Source organism: Brassica oleracea, chromosome C2, assembly GCF_000695525.1.
Source record: "Brassica oleracea var. oleracea cultivar TO1000 chromosome C2, BOL, whole genome shotgun sequence".
Classification (NCBI taxonomy): Eukaryota; Viridiplantae; Streptophyta; class Magnoliopsida; order Brassicales; family Brassicaceae; genus Brassica; species Brassica oleracea.
Window position 1 is genome coordinate 43575776 of NC_027749.1, and position 7140 is coordinate 43582915.

The 7140-nt window shown below is 40.0% G+C and overlaps 1 pseudogene; it reads left to right on the forward strand.

Moving 5' to 3' along the window:
• Positions 1 to 425: 425 nt before the first annotated feature.
• LOC106324318 lies at positions 426 to 1564 on the forward strand (annotated as a pseudogene).
• The last annotated feature ends 5576 nt before the right edge of the window (positions 1565 to 7140 follow it).

Here is a 7140-nt window from a genome sequence, read left to right on the forward strand (position 1 = left end):
TAAAAAAATTTTAGTATAGGACCTAGAAGCGTAAACCCGAAAATCCAAAAACCCGAAAAACCCGTCCGAATGCCAACGGGTACCCGAACGCCCAGGCCTACTGGTGACCAAGGAATGAAAGGGAATAATGCATTCCTTATTATTCCTTTTTTTTACCATTTACAAGGAATAATTTTTCCTTTTCATTTTTCCTTATTCCTTTTATTCTAGAGGAATATAGAACAAATTTGTTCCTCCAAAAAATAGATAAGGAATCATCTTCCTTTTCATTCTTATAATTTTGCTCCTCTGCATTTTTTTTCCTATTCATTCCTATTGTTCCTATAATGGTCACCGGTTAAACCCATAGAGCAGTACTTGCTCGTTCTCCTGATCAGAAAGAGAAAGCAAAAGTAGAAGACAAATCGTTTATATACCATCAATAGATGGAGATGCAGCAAGGCCACGAAAAGGACAAATTTGCTTCATCGTTTTCCTCAAAAAGAGAAAGCAAAAGAGGAAGAGGAGAGGTGACTGATGAGATAATAATCAACGACGATGGGTTAGAAGAGATTATGCTGAGTCTTCCAGTAAAATCTCTAATTTTAGTTTCCAAGCCGTGTCTAAACACCGGAGACGTATGATAACGCATAACTCGTTCAGGGAGAGATATATGCTGCAAAACCCTAGAACCAAAAATTCTCTGTCTCTAGGCCGATAGAAGCTGCGATAAGGCAAAAGTTGCTCTAAAAACAATGTGGTTGGAGTGGTCTTCGGCTTGTCTAGTTGAAGTGGAAGAAGAAGAAAAGTATCATACTAGTAATGAACAGGAGTATGTTAGTTTCCAAGAGTGTGGATGGTCTTTTTTGCTTCTATGCATTTGACTTAAAAATACCAATTAAAGTGATGAACCCAGCCACTAAATGGTCATTGACGATCCCTCTTGCCAGGATTCAGCTAGTGCATTCAGACAACAAGGTGGAGTTTTCTCTACCAGGATTTGAAAAAGACTATGTCACAGGAGATACAAATTAGTCTGGTTACATAACATTAACAACAACAACATCTCACTGTGAGGTTTTCGATTTTTGAGTCAAGGAATGGAGACATCGGATAGATCATAACCAAGAACCAACTTTTGCAATGGGTTGGCTTTAGTACTGGTTCACCCATGAAAAGACGAAGTTGATTGCTTTTGATCTTCACATGGAGATGTTTCAAGTCGTACCAAACCCAATTATTGAGGCATCATCGTCATCCTGATCATCATCATCTATTAATATGCATATGTGCAGCCTAGAACGATGACCGTGGTCTTGTGTGGATTTCAGTTGAAAATGGAGATGGCATGCAACACGTTTGGAGGGTCACTAACAACAACACAGGAGGGGCATTGTTGATCTTCTCCTTTTACTTGAACAATATTATTACCTCCACTTGGTTTGAAGAAACTCATCATTGTAATTCTTCGCCCCTCATCCTTATGGCAGTTTCGAAGAAAAGTACCATAGTGATGCTCTCAAAACCCTGTTCCCAAAAGCTCCTTCTATATCAACCTCTAACCACTAATCCTCTTGTATATTAATTGAGAAGTCACTTTAGTGATTTCTGCTGACTTGTCATTCATACAGACAGTTTGAGAAAAATCCTTATAATTTTATTGGTCAATGATTTTTAGTTTTCATTTATTTTAATCGAATCTAAAAATGACAATCCTAGAACCCAATTAATCTTAGTTGCCAAACTATTTATATATTCTTATGCATGATTATTTATAGTATTTATTAGTAGCAATTAAGAAAATTATATATAAAACTTCATCATTTCTTTTTTGCACTAATAGTCTATTTATAAATTAAATGAAGTATGTTCTTAAAAAGTAGTTAATGAAAATAATATACTAGCTTTATTTTCTATTATAAAAAGTTGTAACATGCTTTATTTTCCTACTGGGGCCGGGCCGCCCTACGGACGGGATGATTTTTTGAAAATTATGTAAGTAGTTAGAGTAAATATTCAATATAAATTGTTATATTTTAAAATATACATATTAGTTAAATTCTGTATATGTTATTATATTTGAAGACTAAATATACCATGCCGTATTGATAAGTATTTTTTTTCACGGGGCCATCACATAATTTTTAGTCGTTTTCTGGAATTGGATGAATCAAAAGAGTATCGTGAGGAAAGAGACAAACTTGTAATTATAGATTAAGTAAATATTTTTGAGTAAAATTTATTATTAGGTCGGTTAATTATTAGTTGTGTAAACCGGAAACAATAATATTAAAGTATTGTATCTTGATATGTTGGGCAACTTAAATTTGATAAGTTTGGATTATCATGTTTTTTTCGTACTCAGTATATATTATGTGTTGAACTTGAAAAAATGACTATAAACTAATAAGCCGTTAAATTCTCACCGAAATTTTGTGATAGATGTTTAGACATTTATAACATAATACAAAAGCGCACAGAAAATAGTTAACAACTAAATATTTATTATATTAAACAAAATAACTATTGGAAATTTGATCTAAATAGCTGCATTGAATCAATAAGTCCCTTTTAATCTTCAAATCATTATTTCAAAAAAAAAACTATACCAATATATCATATAGAGTTTTTAAATTAAACTCGATTGGAGTAGTAAGTATAGTGAAGGTTAACCCAAGAGGAAGATATATCAAAATACAGTATACGGGATACAAATGATTTGCGAAAGAGGGATTATATATGGACTTACTCGGAAGCAGGACTTTGTTTAGGTTCTCCCAAGTAAGAGAAGGATAGGATTGATAATCAGTTTTGAACTTGGTTGAAATTTTCACTAAAAAATCGTCAACACAGGAAAAGAAATTGCCAACACGAAGAGTAAACGAATCATAGATCGAAACTATTCACAATCAGAAAATAAAATAAAAAGATGGCAACCAGTGGCTGTTGCAATTAAATTGACCACACTGGAATGCAATTGATACTGCAAAATGAAAATTTATATGCCTAAATAATATTATAACTTAATATGAGCCGAGTAATATTCTACATTTTCTCGGAATAATTATATTGTTGTACTGATAGCAAATAATAAAATTGACCATAGATTGTTTTCGACACCTTCCACCAAATAAAAAAGTAAATTTGCTATTTTGCTCTCCTCACCTAAAAAATCCCTAAAACTAGCTTCTGACTCCGATCAAAATCACCCACCCATTGACCCTGACCCTAACTCTCTCCCCAACCTTTTTGCAGCTACTCCTAGTGTAGGTCCTCTCCTTATCCAAGGAGTGCCTCCGGAGTCTTCTCTATGAGTACTAAGACCTTTTTTTGGAATGCTCGAGGACTTAATGAGCCGAGCAAGCACGACCCGTTACGCCAGTGGCTTTTGTTACATAAGCCTATTTTTGGAGCTCTCTTAGAGACACACATAAAGGAACCGCAACTCAATCATGTAATGTCGAAAGCCTGTCAAGGTTGGAACTATACCAGCAACCACTCAGCTGACCCCGACGGCAGGATCATACTCATTTGGAAATCTCTTGTGGCTGTGAAAGTCATTTCTAGTTCCAGGCAGTCGATGACCTGTGAGATTGAATTTCCCCACTGCCACAAAATATACTTCACAGCAGTCTACGCCTCAAACTCCCATGACGAGAGACAAGACCTATGGGTGGACTTAATCAACACCCACCAGTCCCTTGACCTCTCCAATGCGCCATGGGTCATCGGAGGGGATTTCAACCAAATTACCCACCCTGCTGAGCACTCATCAATGGCGGTAAACTGCTTAACTACGCCCATGATCTCACTCCGGAATGTGCTCAATCAGCTTGAAGTATTTGATCTGAGATACGCTGGCCCCTTGCATACTTGGACAAATAAGAGTCCCTCCAACCCTGTAGCGGAGAAACTTGATAGGCTTCTTGCCAACCATGAGTGGATCTCCCATTACCCTAACAGCCTAGCCTCCTTCCTTCCCCCCAACTTCTCTGATCACTCTCCTTGCTTGCTTGATCTTCATGTTCCCTTACCTCTAGCTGGTACCCGGCCTTTCAAGTTCTTTAACTACCTAACCAAACATCACAAATTTAACCAAACCGTTATGGATGCTTGGAATCAGGCCGGTGGCATTGCGTCTAATCTCTCCACTCTCTGCTACAAATTCAGAAAAAGAAAGGGAGCATTAAAATCACTAAATCGTTCCAATTTTTCAAATATTCAAGAGAGAGTGAGAGAAACTAACTGTTTGCTTCAAGTTGTGCAGGTACAAGCTCTAACCAATCCCACTCCAGACCTTTTCCAGCAAGAGAAAGAGTTGTATGACAAATGGTGTTTTCTGAGATTGATAGAGGAATCCTACTTCAAGCAAAAATCGAGAGTAAACTGGTTAAAAGAAGGGGATCTCAATACAACTTACTTCCACAGATTGGTCCAAGTGCGTGCGTCTTTCAACTCTATCCGGTTCTTCATGCTGCCTTCTGGCGTTATCCTCTCAGATCCTATCACCATGGGACAGCACGCCGTAAACTATTTCCAATCCATACTTGCCCCTGCGACAATGCCTGTCTCTGTGTGCTCGCTAGACTGGTTCCAGCGTGTGCTCCACTACAGATGCTCTGCTGCGTTGATTCAGGCTATGATCAGAATCCCTGACCAGGAGGAGATTTGTAGAGTGATCATGAAACTTAACAGCAATAAGTCACCGGGACCAGACGGTTTTACCTCAGGATTCTTCAAGGCGACTTGGAGTGTATTAGGATCTGAAGTAACTAGTGCTATCCAGAATTTTTTCATCACTGCGTTTATGCCTGTAGCAACAAACGCAACCATATTAACACTAGTACCTAAGAGACCCGAGGCTTCAGTAATTAGTGACTTCCGCCCAATATCATGTTGCAACACAATATACAAGGCTATATCGAAGATGCTTGTTCAAAAACTAAAACCGATGCTCACTGACCTGATTCTCCCGAACCAAACGACATTTGTCCAAGGCCGATTACTGGTTGAGAATACAGTGTTAGCCACTGAGGTAGTCAATGGTTATCACAGAAACAAGGGCGCCAAGCGGATTGCAATCAAGGTAGACATCGCCAAAGCCTTTGACACCATCAATTGGAACTTCATCTTCACTTGTCTTTACAGCATATGCCTCCCGGGACTCTATATCAGATGGTTGCAAGCGTGTGTCTGCACACCAAGTTTCACTGTTGGATACAATGGTACTGTTCAAGGATATTTCAAAAGCAAAAGAGGGCTTCGACAGGGTGATCCTCTCTCGCCATACCTGTTTGTTATAGCAATGAATTGTTTATCAGTTCTCCTCAACAAAGGAGCTGAAGATGGAAAATATGGCTATCACCCGAACTGTCAAGATTCAAAGTTAACTCACCTCTGTTTTGCCGATGACCTACTAATATTTGTCGAAGGCAGTGCTGGCTCTGTAAATGGGGTTTTGGATGTCCTCAGCGAGTTTGAGACACAATCGGGACTTGGCGTCAGCTTGACTAAAACATGTTTCTTCTCCTGCGGCTTGTCTCAACCTGAAATAGATCATATCAAGCAAACAAGTGGATTAACTCATGGAACTCTACCTATAAGATATCTGGGTGTACCTCTCTGCACCCGAAAGCTGTCAATGGCCAACTGCGAGCCCCTCATCTCCAGTGTTAAAGCAAAGCTAACCTCCTGGAGTGCCAAGACTCTATCCTTTGCCGGGAGACTGCTTCTCATTAACACTGTGATTTCAGGAATCACAAATTTCTGGTGCACCACTTTCACACTACCTAAGTTCTGTATCAAGACAATAAACTCTCTCTGTGGGGCTTATCTATGGAAAGGGACGATAGAGGGACACCATACGGCTAGAGTTTCATGGGACACGGTCACTCACTCGAAGGAAGAAGGTGGGCTTGGAATACGCGACTTGCTTTCCTGGAACACGGCTACTTCAATACGCTTAATATGGCTTCTGTTCTTTAAAAGTGGTTCAATATGGGTAGCATGGTTGGTGAAGGAGATTCTCAATGGAAACCTCTCTAATTTTTGGACTATAAAAGAACGAAACAACCACTCCTGGCTGGTGAAACGTTTGCTCCGTCTACGGCCGCTGGTCTATACCTGGATTCGCATTGAAGTGGGGAATGGAAGGATGACCAGATTCTGGAATGACAATTGGAGTCCTTATGGGAAACTTTCCGAGTTTCTTAATCTCCCCCAACGGTCACGTCTTGGTATCCAAGAAACTGCAACTCTTGATGACCTCTACAGGGACGGTGTCTGGTCCCTTCCGGCGGCTCGATCAGAACAACAAGTTCTACTTCAGGTATACTTAACATCTCTCTCCCTGAACTCTCTTGATGATCGCTATATCTGGAGCCTAAACAGCTCTTCTCAAGAGTTCTCAACGGGTCTTGTCTACGGAGAACTGAAGCATCACAATCAACCAACCCAATGGCACAAGGCAGTTTGGTCACCAAGAGGCATCCCAAGACAGAACTTCCTCGCATGGCTCCTTGTCCAGAACCGGTGCCCCACGAGAGATCGGTTACTGGGTTGGGGACTACCAACAGACCCTCTCTGTTTGCTCTGCAACGTGGCACCTGAGAGTAGGGATCATATATACTATCAATGCCCTTATTCTTGGAGCGTTTGGACTAGAACTGCCAATAGAGCTGGTCATCGACCTGATCAAGATTGGAACCGTGAGATGATCAACATGCAGAACCTCCAAGGTCCCCGTCACTTGCAGATCATTCGACTCCTAGCTTGGCAATGCACGCTGTACTATATCTGGGCTGAAAGGAACTCGCACCTACATCGACACATCTTCAAGCCTCCTGACTCAATTGTAAAGCAGATTGAAGCGACAATTCGATCAAAAATCTCCGCTCTCCGCGATCGATCTCCTCGACTCTCATCCTCTCTATTTGCTGTGTGGAACGTATAACTCAACTACTGGTCTCTTCAACTGCTTTGGGCTGGGCTTTATTACTTCTAGTCGGTTCTCCTTTATGTGTTATCATATGAAATATTACTAATGGGCTAAACCCCATAAACACTGCCTGGCTGGGTCTGTATCTTTTGAGTTTTCGTTTTTATGCTTAATAGAATGCCCTTTTTCAAAAAAAAAAAAAAAAAACATATATATGATCGAAA